Source organism: Manis pentadactyla, chromosome Y (assembly GCF_030020395.1).
Source record: "Manis pentadactyla isolate mManPen7 chromosome Y, mManPen7.hap1, whole genome shotgun sequence".
Lineage (NCBI taxonomy): Eukaryota > Metazoa > Chordata > Mammalia > Pholidota > Manidae > Manis > Manis pentadactyla.
The window spans coordinates 5,912,546-5,934,563 of record NC_080039.1 but is presented as its reverse complement, the minus strand read 5'-3'; the positions used below and the strand labels follow the sequence as shown (position 1 = coordinate 5,934,563).

Here is a 22,018-nt window from a genome sequence, read left to right as displayed (position 1 = left end):
GGAGCACAGCTTAATTAAGTAAATACCATTACATGTAAGTAGTTTTTTATAAACTAAAAATACTCTACACTGTACTGCATTTGGTTATGCATGAATTGCACATTTTGTTTCCATACACTTCTCTCAATGGCTGGTGACATAATCTGATGTGATCATGTGAGCTCTGATATGTATCTTATCATTTCATCATCTTGGTCTATTGTGTCCATTCGTTTATAAACAAGTACATAAGCATTCCACCACCTTTTCTGCTGCCTGAATGACACGCATTTCGTCATATGATCAAATACTTGTCTGACGTATTCTCCACCAAAGCACTCATTTTTCATTTCTTCATCATCATCCATTTTACACTGTTACGTTTCCTTCATCAAATTTATACCAGCAATTTGTCTCATCTTTATCATTCCTCTGTTTGGTTACCGCCTGGCCACGGCTTGTATCTTGCCCCCTTCTTGTGATGTTGAGTTCTCACAGATGTAGATGAATCTTGGCTGTTGTACTGCATCCACTGGTGTCTCTTTTAGGAATAGTTGTATTGTATTTTCATAAATATATATGTTTTTGGGAGGAGATTTCCTCTCAACTACTCCAGTCGCCATCTTCCCATGATTCCTACTGTATAATTTTTAAAAATAAATATGATTGTATTTAAAAGAAGTAAAAAGAAGAAAAAAAAAGAAAAAAATTTAAAAGAAGTAAAAAAGAATAATTCCAACACTTGTTTGACCACTGTGTACAAGCACACCCACATGTCTGTATTTTGTGCTTACTGTGTCTCACTTTCAGACTGCACATACTGTTTTATCAGTTGACTCTCTGGGTATTATCTCTTTCCAGCTTTGCAACACCGGTACTGTGTAAGGTTCCATATCCAGTTCTTGTGGAAATTCAAAGTAATTATTGAATTTAACTGTACAGTCTCTTTCCCACTCAGAGCCAAATCGTTTAAATTGGATAGCAAGAACAGGAGGTTATTTTTACATTAGCAAGCACTTTACTGTATCAATCTACAAGAAACAGAGAATATAAATGCATGTTTTTATAATCCAAATAAAATATTAAGCAATAGAATTTAAAACTTCATGATCTATCTACATTTACAAATAGATGACTAAATAATAATGAACACAAAGCCACCTTTCACAGTGACTTATTCAAAACATTTATACTCAACCTAAAAATACCTAGTCTCTCATTTGCTGAGAACTGCAAAAATTATGTGATACAGAAACTAATTAGCATCTTGTTCCATAATGTTACTTTCTGTCTGATACATACTGCTATTGGATCATGTTACATTTTGATGTTTTACCTTTATGACAATGAATAGGATATGCTATGAGAAACTGAAGAAATACTGTGAAATACATTTATCATTTATCATATGTATCTTCAAAGACATGTTATGAATTGATCCTAAAAACCAGTCAAGTTGCTGGATAAAATTAGTTGACTGGGTTTAAAAATCAGACCTGAGTTTAAAGCTTAAGTGGGTGTGAAAATTTTATGTAACCAAATAAAATTATGACAGCTTTTTTAAACTTCAAGAGTAATCTGAAGTATGAAAGGGGAAACTAATAATACCAACTCTTCAGGTTTGAGTTCACTGGCAATTTTGACTTCTAAAATTAATGGCTCAATTGAAATGGTTTTTCTTGACAACTGGCAGCATTTCTAATATTGTTTCTCTGATAAATCTTTGAATAAGTTATCATCTTGAGTACCTCCCTGCTACCACCATTAACAAAGCAGACATAGAGCAGAAATAAATTTTGAGGTTGAAAACAACTTCACATTTTTTACTTCTTTTAAATACAATCATATTTATTTTTAAAAATTATACAGTAGGAATCACAGGAAGATGGCGGCTGGAGTAGTTGAGAGGAAATCTCCCAAAAACATATATATTTATGAAAATACAATAAATACAACTATTCCTAAAAGAGACACCAGTGGATGCAGTACAACAGCCAGGATACATGTACATCTGTGAGAACTCAACATCACAAGAAAGGGGTAAGATACAAGCCGCGGCCAGGAGGGACCCGAACGCTCCCCCACCCCAGAAACCAGTAGGATGAAAGGAGTTGGAACCAGGAAGGAGTGAAAGCTCAGAACTGCTAAACAACCAGCTCTAGAAATCCGAACCCAGAGTGCAGACACAAGGTGCACAGTGTGCTAGATATTAGAGAAAAGGAAAAGCAAAACCTGTGGGCAGGTCCCCGCAACCGGTGCCCCTGAGACAAAAGAAAAGTGAGTGCTTTCTGCAAGTCTTAAAGAGACAGGGACCCCACAGCTGGGCAAAGTCATCCCAGCACACTTAGCCAGCAGCTGGGAATCCTGGGAAACTTTAGGCAGCATAAACCCCGGGGAGGCAGCACAGTTATGAAGCCCCTCATGGCACTACAAGCAGCCTGCCAGTCATTCCTCCAACCAGCACGGACCCCAAAACACTGAGCCAGTAGCAGGAGAGTGGCAGCATGTTCCGGAGGCAGCAGCACTGGAAGGGACTGGGAGCAGATGTGTGCGCCAAAGGCACCAGAGGGGACAGGTAGAGAGTTGCGTGAGCCCATAGCAGTGGCGACAGAACAGCCCGGGTGTGGCATGTGTGCACCAGCAGCAGCAGAGACAGACGAGCCTGGGAGAGGTTCATGCAGGAGAGCCCTGTGCACACCTGCAGTGGTGCCAGAGGGAGCAGGCATGCTCCCAGCAGCCGACCAGAATCCCAGCCCAATGCATAGCCACCTGGGCCAGACCCAAAGGCCGCTGCTGGCACAGAGCTGCTAGACAGGGGTGCTGCTTTCACAGAGGAGCACACCTGGCATGCCTGCCACTCCCGGCAGGGCTCCGTGCTGCTCTGACAGAGACCCCGCCCACAGCAGCTTAGGGGATTAACCCGGTGGCTGCTCCAGGAGTGCGGGTAACCAACACAGGCAGTGGGGAAGGGCAAGGCATCCAGCAAGCAGGAAAGGACTTTTTTCTCCCAGCTAACACACCACAACCTGCCTAAAGCCACCGCTGTCATCATGAAAAGGCAAAAAAATACACTCCAGTCTGAGATAGTTCAGACAACACTGGAGAGAGGAGCTGCAGAGACAGACCTAACCAGTCTCCCTGAAAAAGAATTCAAAATAATCATCATAAACATGCTGACAGAGCTGCAGAGAAATATGAAAGAGCTATGTGATGACGTCCAGAGGGAGATTTCAGACATCTGGAGGGAGATTACAGAAGTGAAACAAACTCTGGAAGGATTTACAAGCAGAATGGATAAGATGCAAGAGGCCATTAATGGAATAGAAACCAGAGAACAGGAACAAATAGAAGCTGATCCACAGAGAGATAAAAGGATCTCCAGGAATGAAACAATATTAAGAGAACGGTGTGACCAATCCTAAAGGAACAATATCCTCATTATAGGGGTACCAGAAGAAGAACAGAGAGAGAAAAATGGATAGAAAATGTCTTTGAATAAATAATTGCTGAGAACTTCCCCCTACTGGGGGCAGAAATAGTTTCTCAGACTACAGAAGCACAGAGAACTCCCAAGGGATGGGACTCAAAGTGGACAACACCGAGACACATCATAATTAAAACGGCAAAGATTAAGGACAAGGACAGAGTATTAAAGGCAGCTAGAGAGAGAGAAAAGGTCACTTATAAAGGAAAACCCATCAGGCTAACATCAGACTTCTCAAAAGAAACCTTACAGGCCAGAAGAGAATGGCATGATATATTTAATCTAATGATTTGAATTCTTTTTCAGGAAGTTTGGTTACATTGATCTCCCCAGATTCTCTCTCAGAAGTTGTCTGGGTAATTTTGGACTGGACAAAATTCTTCTACCTTTTCAAGACATTGGAGATAGTCACAGGCAGGTGGCACGTTTATCAGCTGGGAGAACAAAGTCACTACCTAATAGTTGGTTGCCTTGCCCTTCTCTGCTTCCTGTGATTACCCACACACTGGGAATAGCAATCAGGTAAATCCTTTTAGCCATCACATGTGGGACAGCCTTTGGGGCAGCTGAGAGCACTGCAGGGAGTTTCAGGTGCATCAGGGGTGCTCTCCTTCATGCCTTGCACCAGCCTCATCTATGTGGAGCATCTGCACACTGGCAGCAACCTCTGGGTCTTTCCCCGGCAGCTGCATGCAGACAGGAGACTCTGGGCAGCTGCTGTGGACTCGGCCACTCTCCTGATCCTCGGCTGCTGTGGTGGAGCCACTCCTGTGAGGAACAAATGGTAGGCTGCTTATCACTGTGAGGGGCTTCAAGGTTGCATTGCCACCCAGGTGATTGGGGTGCCTGAAGTTCCTCAACATTCCCAGCCTGCTCAGTTGAGTGTGTCAGGATGACTCCATCCAGCTGTGAGGTCACTGTCCCTTTAAGACTTTCAAAAATCATTTAATTTTCTTTTGTCCTGGGGGAGGCAGATGCAGGGATGCACTCACATATTTTACTTTTCCATTTTTCTAATCCAGTACACCATGCAATGTGTGTCTGTGCTCCCAGTGCAAATTACTGGGGCAGGTTATGTAGCAGTTCTGCACTTCCAATCCCTCCCCCTCTGACTCCTTTCCTCCTGCTGGTGAGCTGGGGTGGGGAAAGTGCATATGTCTCGCTGGGCTGTGGCTTGTATCTTACCCTCTTCATAAGATGCTGAGTTCTCACAGATGTAGATGTTGTCTGGCTGTTGTACTGTATCCTCTGGTCTCTCTTTTAGGAGGAGTTGTGTTTGTTGTATTTTCAAAATATATATGGTCTTGCACGGAGATTTCCACTGCCCTACTCACATCACCATCTTGATTCCACCCATCTATGGTTCTTTTTTTTTATGTAATAGTTTGTGGCTCTACATTTCCCTCTAAGCATGGCTTTTGCAGTGACTCCTCAGTTTTGGTATGTTCTGTCTTCATTTTCATTCATCTCTGAGTATTTTCTAATTTTCCATTTGATTTCCTCTTTACTTTGTTGATTGTTCTGGAGCATATTGATTTCCATATATTGGTAAGTTTTCCAATTTTCTTCTATTTATTGATTTCTAATTCCATTCCTCAGTGGGCAGAGAACATACTTTGTATTCTCTCAATCCTTTTACATTTATTGAGGTTCATTCTAGGGCCCACAGCAGCTTGGGGGACTAAGCCGGAGGCTACTCCAGGAGTGTGGGTAACCAACTCAGGCATTGGAGAAGGCAAGGTGCCCAGAAAACAGGAAAGGACGTTGACACATGTGCTACCTGCCTACAGCTACCTAAATTGCTATGAAGGGCAGAAGAATTTGGGCCAGTCCAGAATTACACAGAAAACACCCAAGAGAGGGCCTGGGGATATAGAATTAACCAATCCCCACAAAAAAATAATTCAAAATAAAGGTCATGACCATGCTGATGGATCTTCAGAAAAATATGCAAGAGTTAAAGGAGCAAGTTAGGGGGGAGAATACAAATATAAAACAATTGCTAGAAGGACTTAAGCACAGACTGGATGAGGTGTAAGAAGTCTTTAATGGAATGGAAATCAGAAAACAGATACACAGAGTAGCTGAGGCGGAGAGAGATAAAAGAATCTCCAAGAATGAAATAATATTAAGAGATCTGTGTGACAAAACCAAATGGAATAATATTCACATTATACAGGTCCCAGAAAAGGGAGAGAGAAAAAAAGGTATAGAAACTGTCTTTGAAGAAATAACTGCTGAAAACTTCCCCAAACTGGGGGAGGAAATAGTCTCTCAGATCATGGAGGCCCACAGAACTCCCAACAGAAGGGATCCAAGGAGGACAACACCAAGACATATAATAATTAAAATGGCAAAGATCAAAGACAAGGACAGAGTATTAAAGGCAGCCAGAGAGAGAAAAAAGATCACTTATAAAGGAAAACCCATTAGGCTATCATCAGACTTCTCAACTGAACCCTTACAGGCCAGATGAGAATGGCATGATATATTTAATTCAATGAAACAGAAGGGCCTTGAACCAAGAATACTGTATCCAACATGATTATCATTTAAATATGAAGGAGGGATTAAACAATTCCCAGAGAAGCAAAAGTTGAGGGAATTTGCCTCCCACAAACCACCTCTACAGGGTATTTTAGAGGGAGCTCTAGATGGGAGCACTCCTCAGGCTAAATAGGTATCACCAGAGAGAACAACATCACAGCAAAGAAAGCAGACCAGCCAAATACTAACTAAAGGCAAAAATAAAATCAACTACTAACAAGACCAGTTAAAGGAAACACAGAAGAACACATAAAAAACACCTAACATATAAAGAATGGAGGAGGTGGAATAAGAAGGGAGAGAAATAAGAATCATCAGACTGTGCTTACAATAGCTTAATAGTGAGTTATGTTAGACAGTTACATGGTAAAGAAGCGAATCTTGAACATTTGGTAACTACAAATCTAAATCCTGAAATGGCAATAAGTACCGATCTTTTAATAATCACACTAAATGTGACGAGACTAAATGCACCAATCAAAAGACACAGAGTAAGAGAATAGATAAAAAAGTAAGACCCATCTTTATGCTGCTTACAAGAGACTCACCTCAAACCCAAAGACATATACAGGTTAAAAGTCGACGGATGGAAAAAGATATTTCATGTAAAAAATAGAGAGAAATAAGCAGGTGTAGCAGTACTGGTAACAGACAAAATAGACTTCAAAACAAAGAAAGTGACAAGAGATAAAGGATATTACATAATAATAAAGAGGTCAGCCCAACAAGATAATATAACCATTATAAATAAATATGTACCCAATACAGGAGCACTAATATATGTGAATGAAATACTAAAAGAATTAAAGGAGGAAATAGAATACAATGTATTCATTCAGGAGACTTCAACACACCACTCACTCCAAAGGACAGATGTAGCAGGCAGAAAATAAGTAAGGACACAGAGGCACTGAACAACACACTGGAATAGATGGACTTAACAGACATCTACAGAACTCTACACCCAAAAGCAGCAGGATACACATTATCCTCAAGGGCACATGGAACATTCTCCAGAATATATCACATACTGGGCCACAAAAAGAGCCTCACTAATTCAAAAAGATTGGAATTCTACCAACGAACTTCTCAGACCACAAAGGCATAAAACTAGAAATTAATTGTACAAAGAAAACAAAAAGACTCAAACACATCGAGGCTAAACAACATGCTCCCTGATAATCAATTGATCAATGTCCAAATTAAACCAGAGATCAAACATATAGAATGTCATAGTATTCTATAATAATTATTTGTATTTGTGTGGGATCTGTCATGATTTTTCCTTTCACGGTGACAAATGACACTGACAGCATAAAGCCGCAAATTCTGTGGGGTGCAGCAAAGGCAGTTCTAAGAGGAAAGTATACAGCAATACAGGCCTATCTAAAGAAGGAAGAAAAATCCCAAATGAATAGTCTAAAGTCACAATTATTGAAACTGGAAAAAGAAGAACAAATGAGGCCTCAAGTCAGCAAAAGTAGGGACATAATAAAGATCAGAGAAGAAATAAAGAAACTGAGCAGAATAAAACAATAGAAAAAAACAATGAAACCAAGGGCTAGTTCTTTGAGAAGATAAACAAAATAGATAAGCCCCTAGCCAGAATTATTAAGAGAAAAAAAGAAGCTACACACATCAACAGAATAACAAATGGGAAGGAAAAGTCATGATGGATCCCACAGAAATACAAATAATTATTATAGAATACTATGAGATTCTCTATGCTAAAAAGCAGGAAAACCTAGAAAAAATGGACGACTTCCTAGAAAAATACAACCTTCCAAGACTGACCAAGGATGAAACAGAAAGTCTAAACACACCAATTAGAAGCAAAGAAATTGAAGCGATAATCAAAAACCTACCCAAGAATAAAATCCCTGGGCCAGATGGATTCATGGCTGAATTTTTTTCAGACTTATAGAGAAAACATAATACCCATTATCCTTAAAGTTTTCCAAAAAATAGAAGGGGAGGGAATACTTCCAAACTCATTCCATGAACCCAGAATCACCCTAATACATAAAGCAGGCAAAGACCCCACCAAAAAAGAAAATTACAGACTAATATCCCTGCTGAACATAGATGTAAAAATACTCAACAAAATATTAGCAAACCGAATTAAAAAATACATCAAGTGGATCATACACCATGATCAAGTGGGATTCATCTCAGGGATGCAAGGATGTAACATACCCCAACATTGGACGATCTATCAACATCATCCACCACATCAACAAAAAGAAGGACAGAAGTCACATGATCATCTCCATAAATGCTGAATAAGCATTTGACAAGATTCAACATCCATTCATGATAAAAACTCTCAACATAATGGGTATAGAGGCCTAGTACCTCAACATAATAAAAGTAATATATGAAAAACCCACAGTCAACATTGTACTTAACAGTGAGAAGCTGAAAGGTTTTCCTCTAAGATTGGGAACAAGACAGAGCTGCCCACTCTCTGTACTGTTATTCAATATAGTACTGGAGGACCTAGACACAGATCTCAGAGAAAAGAAAGAAATAAAATGCATCCAGATTCATAGAAGAGAAGAAGTCAAACTGTCACTATTTGCAGATGACATGATATTTTACCTAGAAAACTGTAAAGATTCCGTTCCAATACTACTAGACCTAATATCAGAATTCAGTGAATTTGCAGGACACCAAATTAATACATAGAAATCTGTTACTTTCCTATACACTAGTGATGAATTAACAGAAAGATAAATCAGGAAAACAATTCCATCCACAATTGCATGAAGAAGAAAAAATGCATAGGAATAAATCTAGCCAAGGAAGTGAGAGACCTATACCCTGAAAACTACAAGAAACTCTGAAGATAAATTAGAGAGGACACTAACAAATGGAAACTCATTCCATGCTCCTGGATAGGAAGAATTAATATTGTCAAAAAGGCCATTCTGCCTAAAGCAATCTACGGATTAAATGCCATGTCTATTAAATTACCAACAACTTTCTTTAACAAACTGGAAAAAAACAGTTTTAAAATTCATATAAAACCACAAAAGACCCCAGATAGCAAAGCAACCCTGAGAAGGAAGAATAAAACAGGCGGTATCTCACTCCCCAACTTCAAACTCTACTACAAAGCCACAGTAATCAAGACAATCTGGTACTGGAAAAAGAACAGAGCCACAGATCAGTGAAACAGAATAGAGAGTTCAGATATTAACCCAAACATACACCGTCAATTAATATATGATATAGGAGCCATGGACATACAATGCGGAAATGACAGCCTCTTCAACACCTGACGTTGGCAAAACTGGGCAGCTACATGTAACAGAATGAAACCAGATCACTGTCTAACCCCATACACAAAAGTAAATCCTAAATGGATCAAAGCCCTGAATGTAAGTCATGAAACGATAAAACTCTTGGAGGAAAATACAGGAAAAAATGTGTTAGACATAAACATGAGTGACTTCTTTATGAACATATCTCCCTGGGAAAGGGAATCAAAAGCAAAAATGAACCAGTGGGAGGATATCAAGTTGAATATCTTTTGTACAGCAAAGGACACCACCAACAGAAGAAAAAGGCATCCTACAGTCTGGGAGAACATACCCATAAAGGAAAGATCTGATAAAGGGTTGACATCCAAAATATATAAAGAGCTCACTCATCTCAACAAACTAAAAGCAAATCATCCTATTAAAAAATGGGCAGAAGTGATAAACAGACATTTCTCCAAGGAAGAAATTCAGATGGCCAACAGACACATGAAAATATGCTCCACATCGCTAGTCATCAGAGAAATGCAAATTAAAACCACAATGAGATATCACATCACACCATAAGGATGGCCACCATCCAAAAGAGAAACAAAAACAAATGTTGGCGAAGTTGTAGAGAAATAGAAACCTTCCTGCACTGCTGGTGGGAATGTAAACTAGTTCAACCATTGTGGAAAACAGTATGAATATTCCTCCAAATGCTCAAAATAGAAATACCATTTGACCCAGAAATTCCACTTCTAGGAATTTACCGTAAGAATGAAGCATCCCAGTTTGAAAAAAGAGATGCACCCCTATCTTTATTGCAACACTATTTACAATACCCAAGGAATGGAAGCAACCTAAGTGTCCATCAGTAGATGAATGGATAAAGAAGATGTGGTACATACATACAATGGAATATTATTCAGCCATAAGAAGAAAAAAATCCTACCATTTGAAACAACATTGATGGAACTAGAGGGCATTATCCTCAGTGAAATAAGCCAGGCAGAGAAGGCAAACACAAAATGATTTCACTCATATGTGGAGTATAACAACAAAGAAAAAACCGAAGTTACAAAACAGCAGCAGAAACACAGAAACCAAGAATGGACTAACAGTTACCAAAGGGAACGGGACTGGGGAGGATGGGTGGTGAGGGAGTGATAATGGGGGGTGTAAGAAAGGGGGCATTACAAATAGCATGTATAAGGTGCGGGGAACAGGAGGGCTGCGTGACACAGAGAAGAAAACTAGTAGTGATTCTATGGCATGTTACTACACTGATGGACAGTGACTTTAATGGGGTTTGTGTGGGGGACTTGGTGATGTGGGCAGTCTAGTAAATGTAATGTTCCTCATTTAATTGAAGATTAATTATACCAAAAAAAAATCCCTGCCATCCACCCCCATCCCATAATAGAAGATGTCCTGGCCTCAAACAATCCTTTATTTTCTTTTGCTAATCATTTCCTTGCCCCATACTCCTGTCAATAAAATCCTTCCATTTTTTTATAGCTCATTGGAACATCTGATTGCTGAATGGCATGCTGCCCACTTAATAAAGCCAATTAGATCTTCAAATTTACCCATTTCAAATTTTGTTTTATGACATAAATTTTATGTCAAAGGGAATTAAGGTTGTTAATCACCTCACATAAACAAAGGGAGAGTATTCTGGATTATCCAGTTCAGCACAGTATAATCACAGGGGTCTTCAGAAGTAAAAAGTTGAGTCAGAAGAGAGAGTGAAATAGAGACACAGATGAAGCATGGAAAGAATTAGGTGCTACATTGCTCACTTTGAAGATGTAGGAAGCGACCACCAGCCAAGGAATACAAGCAGCCTCAAAGTCTAAAAAAGACAAGGAACTTGATTCTTTCCTGGAGTCTCCAGGAAGGAAGTCAGTCCTTTGATTTTAGACCAGTGAGACACGTTGTTGGACTTTAAACCTTCAGAACCTTAAGATAATAAACTTGTTATTTTAACCCATAAAATTTGGGTAATTTCTTAATGCAGCAGTAGGAAACTAGTACAGTTGGTGTGGGGAATGGTGAAATGTTCAGTTTTCGATGTGTTCAAGGAATCTGAATGTGTTAGATATCTAAGTGGAGATGTCAAATAGGCAGGTGGAAATATGAGCCTGAAATTTTGGGAAGAGCTATGGGCTGGAAGTATAAATATTGAAATTTTTGCAAAGAGAGAATAGTGAAAAGAATGAGTAAGATTAAAAAAGAAGTAATTGTAGATAGAAAAGAGCTTGTCTAAGGACTGAGCCTTGGACCTTACTTTGGGTAGTATTTCATTCCATGCATGTACCACATTTGTTTATCCATTTGCCCACTGACAAATATTTGGATTGTTTCCAGTTTGGGACTATTTTAAATAATATATAATTGCTCCTTTCTAAAGCAAGAAGAAGAGTGATCCCATCTAATGAAAGTTGAGTTTTATTTTGTCCTCCCAGTAGGGCATCAGTACCAAGACAGAATCCTTTTACTTTTCCACCACGCAACTCTGATGACCGACATATTGTCAGTGGTTAAAAGCTAACAAGCACTCCAAAAACGAGGCATACACCAAGATGTAAATACAGAGCCAAATGGCAGGTCAGAGGCAGATACTTAAGCTAGTCTTGTAAGAACAGGCAGGTATTGGAGGCAACAGTGAGTGATAGACCCAAATACAGCGGACTGTTCTTGGGAACAGGAATTAGGAACTAACCCAAGCATATGCTTGGCATTAAAGGTGAGAAAAGTACAAAGTCTGGATAATGCATTCTAGCTGTCAACCAAATGAGACTGGGGACCTGAGCCAGCCTTCTTCCTTGGGATTCTATTGCATCCTTAACTTGGTACTAACCTCTGTGGTTGTATCTATAGTTCTCTACTTATCACTTGCCCTCTTTTCCCATTTCTCTTCCTTTTTTCTTAATTGCATGTGATACAAAAGCAAAGAAATAATATGTTCAATTAATTCAAATAGATTTTTTTTCACATATTAAGACCTCTGAAATCAGGATACATCTTGAAATTGATGGTGTATCAAAGAGTAATTGGCATCATTTCTTTCTTTATTGTATATAAAATAACTGTGACATTAGATTCAATTGTATCTTAGAGCTGATGAAATACAAATGCTCTATAATCTAAGGCAATATTTTTCAAATTTTGCATTTTATAAATTGGGGGGCTGGCTTTTACTGAAGTATAAATTTACACAAAATTCTACTCACCAATTTTAAGTGTACAACTCAATGAGTTTACATGAATGTGTGCAGTCATGCAACCACCATCATAATCATGGTAAGAACATTTTCATGGCTGCAAGTTCCCTGGAGCTTCTCTGAAGTCACTTGCTTCTCCTCATCCCTAGCAATCATTTATTCTGCTTTCCATCAAATAGTTTTACCTTTTGTAGAATTTTATACAGTGATATTGCACAGTGTATATTCTCCTTGTGTCTGAATTCTTTCACTCAGCATAATCATTCTGAGATTAAATCTCATTGATGGACATATCAGTTCATTTTTATTGCTGAGTAGTATTTAATTCTATGGATGTATCACATTTTGTTTATTCATTTGCCCATTGACAGATTTGGATTGTTAAATTTGGGACTATTTTAAATAATGTATAATTGGCCCTTTTAAAGCAGGAAGGAGAGTGATCCCATCTAAACCCAAGTTAGGTTTTATTGTCTCCTCCCTGTGGGGTATCACTACCATGACAGAATGCTTTTACTTAAAAAAGGGGTGATGAAAACAAATCTCATATATTTTGGTTATTATCACCCCTTTAAGTATCTGTGAAAGTTAACTAAAAAATCTGTGAATTCTAATCCATGGAAGGAAAATAAATTCTAAAGCTTCTGAAAGCACACTTTCACAAACAATAAAAAATATTAGTTGTTTCCCTGGTGAGGCAAAACTTTGGATAAACATCGGGTTTATCTGAGGAAAATGAAGCCCGCAAAACGTATCTTTTGATCGGAAAAATACTAAACTTCCAAGATTCAGAATTCCATTTGCTTACAAATGGAGGTATCTACAACTCCAGAAGGCCCGGCCCGAAATGGGTTACTGCTTTGTATTCCGGGATTTGGGGTTCGCGAAAGCGTCACCCTAATCGAGATGGCTGAGTGACTAAGGACGTCCGAAGAGCGGGCCCTGAGACTCCGGGCCGCGAGCGGATTGGGCAGTGCGATACGGGAGGCGGGAGGTTAAGACCAGAAATTAGAACCTTTCCACAGAGGGAAGCCTGGGCGCCTAGAAGTCTCGCGAGGTCCTGGCTGGGCCCAATGGAACACTGGCCCCAGCTTAGAACTAGGGGCGCTGCTTGGGGGCGCACGAGTGGGCCGCGAGCTACATTTAGGCGCGTCTGCCGGCGTTGAGAGCAGAGAGCCGTAGCAGTGAAGGCGGAGAAGGACCACGGGCCTAAGGAGAAGCGAGTAACCCTCTTGAATCCCCCGCGGGCCACACGCAGGCGGAAGGGCTTCGGGGGAGAGCACAAAAGGGGAAGACAAGCAGGATCGAAACAAGGAGAAGAGGCGCTGAGCAAGGTTCTGGACTGGCTGTTGGCCCAGGAAAGGGCGGGACAGGTCCCACACCCGTGGAGGAAGGTTGGGAGTGGGGCTGTCCTCTTTCCCACCCAGCTTCCCCCTCTTGTTCCTTCACCTGAGTGAGAACCGCATCACCCTGTCCCATCCACTTGCCCGAAATGGGGGAAGCCCCTGCGTGGGTGTGAGGAAAACGGGGGAATCCCAGACGAGAAGGTTTAGGTCACAGCTCTGAGATGGCCAATGGGCCGGGGAAGCACTGGGTGAAGAGGACGAGAAATTGAAAGGTTAGCTGGGGAGAATTACTAAGCAGTGAAGGGGCCATCAGGTGGGACTGGTTTGTGTGCATATTAATGGCGGCGGGCCGAGGGAGTGTGGTGGGATTAATGGTCTGGGGCCAGATAGGGTGCATCCTGTTTCGGGAGCAATAAGGGAATTTGGTATTCCTTAGAGTTTTGAGTTCTTTATGCTGAATGAGAGGAAGGATTTTGTTTTCGGATGTGTTGGAGGTGGAGGGGAAATAATCAAGAACTCGTGGCATCCTCAAAAGACCAGGGTTGGTCTACTAATTTCTTAACACTACTAGTATTTATTGAAAGATGAGCGACAGAAAATGCGAAAACCTAGTTAACTGCGGGGCTTCGGGTTAACTGAACCTGAAATTTTCCTTTCTCCGTGCAGTTCTCGTTTCTAAGAGTTTTTAAAAACCACGTTACTGTTATGTTTGACTAGTTTTGAGCATTAAAAGAATATTTTGTCCTAGGTTTGTATAAATGATCTCATAATCTTTTAAAGCCCAGACTTCTTCAGGGGTGGTGATTTCTTTCTTTCAGGTATGACAGAAAATTGCTTTGTACTAATTTTATTTTCCTGACACAGTTTTAAGGTGGTAATTCGGAGATTACCTCCCAGTTTGACCAAGGAGCACCTTCAGGAACATCTTCAGCCTCTGCCCGAGCATGATTACTTTGAGTTTTTTTCCTAATGATACTACGTAAAATAAATAAATAAAAGAGGGAAGAGGGTAAATGAAAAATAGTTTCTCCCATTCTTTTTTATCCCGTTTTACATTTGATTTTTGAGCCTGTCTCTTTAATGTATGTATACTTGTAATTCAGCCAGGTACCTGCGAGCACATTTACAGAATTGCTTTCCTCTCTGCTGTCTTTATCCTCATATGTACACCAGAGCATACATGAACTTTAAAAACCAGGAGGACATTATTTTGTTCAGGGATCGCTTTGACGGTTATGTATTCCTTGACAATAAAGGTGTGTCTTTGAAACTGAAGGGGAGTTTATCATTTGTATGTTTTAACATTGCATTACAGTGTTTCACAGTTTTTTCTTAATGCCTTCATATCTTTTCTAAGATATGAAGCCGTCCAGTACTTTTATTAACCTGCTATTTCTGTAGTTTGATCAACTGAATGAAATTGCTGCTCTTTTCTCTTCTATGACAATTTTTTTGCCCTGGATTAGGTGATCTGTTTACTAGTTTCAGCAATAATACTGATAAATGACTCTCTAAACTTGTATGACAAATTTTAAATGTATAATTCTCATCTTGGTTCAAGGATCAACATTTGTTAACTCAATTCAAATCCTTTAAGCCAATAGTTCCCAGGTGGAATACTGTTTAACATTTTGTTGTACCTCATTAAAACACTGAACCTGGTGATCTCCCACTTTGTGTCCAGGAGTCTGAAGGGTATGGCCCAACTCCTTTTATTTATTATCTGCTGCTTACAACATTTAGCCAGAGAATGTCTAAACTGCATTTTTCCACTTTTCTTTTGGCTTTGCAATCATAGGTGAATGATGTGTCTTTTTGTTGTTTTTTTCAGTATCAATTCAGAGTTTGTAAAAATGAAATCTTTGTCAGGAAACATGTCAATAAAAGTTGAAGGATTGCCACTGTGTTTATCCAGCTTTTATTAATCCTCCCCCCCCGCCAGTTTCCCCAAACTACCAACTTCTCCACTCAGACTTTATTCCAGTAGACAGTGATTTCCTGGTATTCTGAGCTGTGTTTAACTTTTTCCTCTTCACATTAAACAAATAATGAATCTTTTCATTTTATTGTTTTTTAATATCTTGTTCACCTAGGCTTACCAAAACTTTCACTTAATATTGTCATCACCTAATGATTAATAACCACTGTATCTAAGCTTACGGGATTTTCAATTTTTCCATTTCAACGTAATTCAGTCCATTAAATTGCCATGAAATTAGTCTTTTTGAAATACTCATTAAATATAACAGTTGTGGGAAAAATATTCAAACTCCTTCCTAGCTTGCTAGGCAGAAGTCTCCACAGTTTGGCCTCACTTTTGTTTTCTCAGCTTATCTTCCACTGTTTTCTTCTGATTCAGTTTGGTTTATCTATTTCTTCTCACGTATATCAGTTATTAAGCTAATCTGATTCTGCATTCACTAGAATTTCCAAAATCATGTTTCTTCCATGACTGCCTTCTGATACCTTCTGGTCAATTCTACTTATTTTATTGTGACTTATTCTGTATGCCAATGATCTGACCATAGCGTTTCATATCTTGTATGACATTACTCTATAGCAGCGATCTGGTGTATTTTTTCCAGTAGTCACTTTTTAAAATTGAGATACAACTCACATATCATACAACTCAGTGGTTTTTAGTGCTTTCACAAAGTTGTGCCACCATCATCACTATATAATTCCAGAGTGTTTTCATCACTCAAAAAAGAATTCTACATCCATTAGCAGTCATCTCCCCTTCTTTCCTCCACTTACAGCTTCAGTAGATCCTAATCTAGCTGTGGATTCTGGACATTTCATATAAGCTGAATCATACAACGTGTGGCCTTTTGTGACTGCCCCATTTACTTGGCATGTTTTCAGGTTTCATCCATTTTATATAGCATGTGTCATTACCTCATTCCCTTTTATTTGCATTTTTAAAAATTGTGGTGAAATACACAAATTACCATCTTAACTATTTTTAAGTGTACAGTTTAGTAGTGGTGAGTACATTTCACATTGTTGTATAACCAATCTCTAGAACCTTTTCATCTTGCAAGACTGAAACTATACCCATTCAACAACTTCCCATTTCCTCTTCCTCCCATCCCCTGACAACTACCATTCTACCTGTGAACTACCATTCTCTCTCTATGAAGTTGACCATTCTAGGTACTTCATGTAAGTGGACTCATATAGTATTTGGCTTTATGGGACTGGCTTATTTCACTTAGCGTAATGTCTTCAAGGTTGATCCATCCTGTAGCATGTGTTAGGATTTACATTTTAAGGCTAAGTAATATTCCACTGTATGTATATACTACATTTTGTATATTCAACCATCAGTGGACACTTGGGTTGCTTCTACCTCTTGGCTGTTGTGAATAATGGTGCTATGCGTGTGGGTGTACAAACATCTGTTCATCTTTTGAACATTGCCCAAAAGTGGAATTGCTAGGTCATATGGTAAATTGTTTTAATTTTGTATGGAAGCAGCATTCTATTTTCTAGAGCAGCTGCACCATTTTGCATTCCCACACAGTGTAATGCATGAGGGTTCTAATTTACCCTAATTTCTCCAAGTCCTCACCAGCACTTGTTGCTTTTTTCCTTCAATAGTAAACATTCTGATGGGTGTGAGGGGATAGCTCATTGTGGTTTTGATTTGCACTTCCCTAATGATTAGTCAAGTAATATTTTAATCTTAGCGTATGCTTGAGCATATGACCATCTTTTCTTATGCTTTTTGGCTACTTGTATACTATATTTGGAAACATATCTATTCAAGTCCTTTGAACATTTTTTAAGTAGGTATTTTGTTGTTCTAGTTCTTTATATATTCTGTATATTGACCTTTATCAGATATGTGATTCACAAATATTTTCTCCTGTTTTGTAGGTTTTCTTTTCACTCAGTTGATTGTGTCTTTACATGCACAGAAGTTTTTATTTTTGATATAGTCCAATTTATCTATTTTTATTGCCCATGCTTTTAGTGGCTCCTGGTGCATGTTTTAATAACAGTTTTATTGAGATACAATTCATATGCCACAAAATTCACCCTTTTAAAGTGTACAGTGCAGTATTTTTTTAGTATATTCGCCGTGTTGTGCAACTCTCACCACTCTAATTTAAGAACATGTGTCACTCCAAAGAGAAACCCTATACCTATTAGCTGTCACTCCTCATTCTCACCAAAACTACCCCCAGCTCTAACTAATCCACATTCTATCTACATAGATTTGCCTATTCTAGAGATTTCTGATATATTTTTAAATTAAAATTAATTTGTAGTTTTTCCCCTATGTATCAAAATATCATGCTTTCAAAGTTCAACTTAAATGAATATTTTACTTCCCTGCCGTATCTTTTCATTATGTTATCAGTATGAACTTGGGCTTCCTTTGGTAATATGCTTATTTTAATTATGTGAGTGTTATTTATGTCTGTGGAGAAGTCCTATTAAGATGACCACCACCAAAGAGGCCTGAAAAACAGTGGGTTGACTCTTGTATCCACCTTTGATATTTTCTTTGTTGTAGCAAGTGTGGTATTTTTTCTAAACAGGTCAGGAATATCCTGCTATAGTAGAATTTGCAACTTTTCAAAAAGCTGCAAAAAAAGAAGACTAAGAAAAGAGTTACCAAAGTTGGGACTATCGATGATGGTACAGTATAGTTCTAGTTATGTAAAACTATTGCATTGGGTTTTGAAAATACATTACCTTTGTGGGAATTAATTGGACTCCAGTCTTTTAAATAGTGAAACATGGAATAAAGTTCATGAGAAATGTAATTCACTGATGAAAACTTTGCTTAATTGTTAGAATGTAGGTGGGGTTCCTCTATAATTTCCACTCTCTTTGGCTGGTAGCATTTCATTCCTCCACAATTAAGCAATCTATTGCTGTCTTTTGAGCAGTAAATCAGCTTAGGTATTTTGATTAGAACACAGTGGAAAAATTCAGATGTTTCAAAGTATAGCAACTCCTTAACGCCTTTTATTACCATTTTTATGATAATATTTTTGACTTCTGGTTTCCATTATTCTTATAAAGAGGAGGAATTACCATTGAGAGCTGTGATAGAAAATGTTCTGTACTCAAGTAAGTTAACATAAAGTAGATGAAGTGGCCAGTCCTATTTTCTCTGTTTTAAATATGCAGTTAACTGCATGCCTAGGAATTACATTTAACTGAAATACAGGAACTGAAAAACTAATAATTGCCATTTAAGGTAAACTGGATCCAGATTCTGAGCTCTCCATAATTTGTTATGTTGGATAAGGACTTAGCTGCAGTATTTTTTGTATCACACTGCTATTTTAGAATCATCTAATTTTATTTTCGTTATTTACTACTATAATGGTTATTTTGTAGAAAAAACAAAAGACTCAAGACACCATTGCTTATTGGTTGTATCACAGATTCAGGCCTGGAAGACCAGATCAAGTAACATGCTCCAGAGTGCATAGAAACTCCCAAGTATAAGCAATAGGGTGACTCGGGTTTGTTACCCTTTCTGATGTCAGACATATCTAGGAAAGAACTCCAGGAATTAACATCACCTCCAGTGCCACAGCTAGGACATACACCCAATTTATCTTTTTGCTGAACAACTGAGTTGCATTTGTTGAGTTCACTTAAACTGAGATATACCCATACAGGAATTGCTACATGCTTATACATAGTACCCTCTGAAGTTCCCATAACTGACTTTCAGTTCTCCCGTAAGTGTGACTGATTAGTAGGAATAGTGCATTTTAAAAGCCAACTAACAACCCTGGAAGTTCTGTTTTAATGTGCTGTGTCTCATTTTCCCTGACCCCATGTTAGTCCCACACTCCCTTAGTGGATATCAGGAGTTCTGAGAGTTAAGTGACCAGTAAAGCTCTAAAAGGTTTATCTTGTGGGTATGGTTAGGTTGGTTTTCAATCTTCAGTGAAGTAGAAAATTACCACCTTTGATAAACATCCTAGGTAATATTTCCTATTTTGTTTACTTAAAACAATTATTTAGATCCAGAATATAGAACATTTTTGGAATGTTATGTTGCAGATAATGAGAAAATAACATCTACTCCAGAGACACTGCTAGAGGAAATGGAAGCAAAAAATAGAGAATTAATAGGTAAGTGGGCAGGAGGAGTTAAAGCATTCTTTTTCCTCAGAAGACCTGTGTGACTCCCACTTCCATCCTAGCTTAGCTGTGTGGCCACTGGGAAGGCACTAAGTTCCTTGAAACTGTGTTTCTTCTACTGTAAAATGAGAATGATAATACCAGCCTCACAGGATGAGAATGCATTGGTAAGAGGGGAGAAATTCTCTGTGACCTTTATTTAGTGCCACACAAATGAACATAAGTATAAAAAGTTAAGAGACTCACGGGACCTTTAGATTTTGGTAAGCCTTTGAACATCAATTGGTGTTTTCTTCTAATAAACTCACATTCCTAAAAATTTTTTCTTGACCTGAAAATATCAAAAAATGAAATGAGGTACTGCAAAATTGAAAACCTCTTAAGAAATTCTAGTTTGGATGTTGGTTTCTAATACACTGTTGCTAATGTATCAGCTCTAAACATAAGCATAGCCTCTGACACAGGATTTGTAGTCCTAGGAATTCATCCAAAGGAAGTGTGTTTTCAAAACGCTAGCTCTGAGACTAAATAGCATTGTTCAGAATATTGAAAAATGAAATAAATATTATTCTAAAACTTGGTTTTTATTAATGGATGCATAGTATAAGCTTATCTCTAATGTTACAATGAATTTACAGAAATGGAAATAGGTGTCAAAAGGATATTTTAGTCCCTTCTTCCAATTTCTTCCCAGTTGAACAAATTTATAGTGACATATGAAAAAAATAGAATATCTTTTGTGCTTAACTCTCACTGACACTGGGAATTTCTCTTTTGAAATAATTGTACTGTTTTCATTTGAATTTCTTCACTTTTTCAGAAGTATTTTAAACCTTCACAATTGAAATAGAATACTGTAAGACATCTGTTTGACAGTATAGCTGTGAACTTTCTGTTAAGGGGTCTTATTTTCCCACCTTGGTGGTTGTCAGGGAATGTCAGAAAATGGAATCCTTTCTAGGGGTTGATAAGTATTATTAATAATATGTTTACATTTATGTAGCTAAAAAGACAACCCCACTTTTGAGTTTCCTGAAAAGACAAGTAGGTAAACCTTTTGTTTTTATAGTTTTCTCAATACTTTTATATATTGTTTGCATTCTGTAAATGTAAGAGCATTGGGATACTATAGGATAAATAGTTTCTTTTTCTACCATTATTCTGTAAAGATTTAGCTCATTGGCTTCACTCTCTGGCCTTTTCCTTCACTCTGGTTGTTGGACCAGGGATTCACTCTGCAAACCCAGAGAGTCCACTCTCTTGATTTTCTGAAAATTTCTGGAAATAGCACAAGGCAGCAGTAGGAGACTCTGCCACTAGCAGGCCTTGGTCTTAATTCTCTCTCATGTTCTGAATGGGGTGGGGAGGGGGTAAAGGAGATAGAATGCCACTTGTAGAACACAGGAAGGAAAGATGATCCATTTTAGTGGGTGCACATCATACCTTTGGGATTGAGTTTTTGGTGATGATTATCTTGTTTGAAGGCTTGTGTTGATATTTCTTTCTAGAGAATGAGAGAAAAAAAGAAGAAAGGAGGAGACAAGAAATAGAAAGAGAAAGACAAAGAGAAGAAGAGAGGATAAACTGGAAAGAAGAAGAGAAACAAAAAAGGAAAGATAGAGAAAAGTTAAGGAAGATAGTGTTCCAGAAAGGGAAAATTTAAATGATGAACCAAAGATTAAGTTATGAAAATAACTTAAAGTGAATGCATGTTGCTGAAAATTGCATGTATTTACTTCTTTATATACGCATGCACCTTGTGTTGGTGTAAATAGTGTTTTGGTTTTGGTTTTGTCTTTTTGGGAGGGGGAGGTAAACCAATAGAAATCTTTCCTATAACATTCTTTTTTTTTAGTTTAAGATAATTTTAAAGGATTTTGTAGTTTACATATTCGGTGCAGATCTGTATTATTTTTACCATTGAAGATACTCACTTTTTGGATTATTGTTCTCTATTCTTCATAAATAAAGGCTTAGGGCTGGCCGGCATGAATTACAGGTTTTTATTCAGCTTTTCCTTCATATTTGATACATGAAGTTGCCTCATCTGTTTGTTTTCCACTGTCT

The 22,018-nt window shown here is 38.3% G+C and overlaps 1 pseudogene; it reads left to right on the top strand.

Annotated features, from left to right (window-relative positions):
* Nucleotides 1-21,480, top strand: part of LOC130682196 (regulator of nonsense transcripts 3B-like) — a 48,699-nt pseudogene extending 27,219 nt beyond the window's left edge.
* The last annotated feature ends 538 nt before the right edge of the window (nucleotides 21,481-22,018 follow it).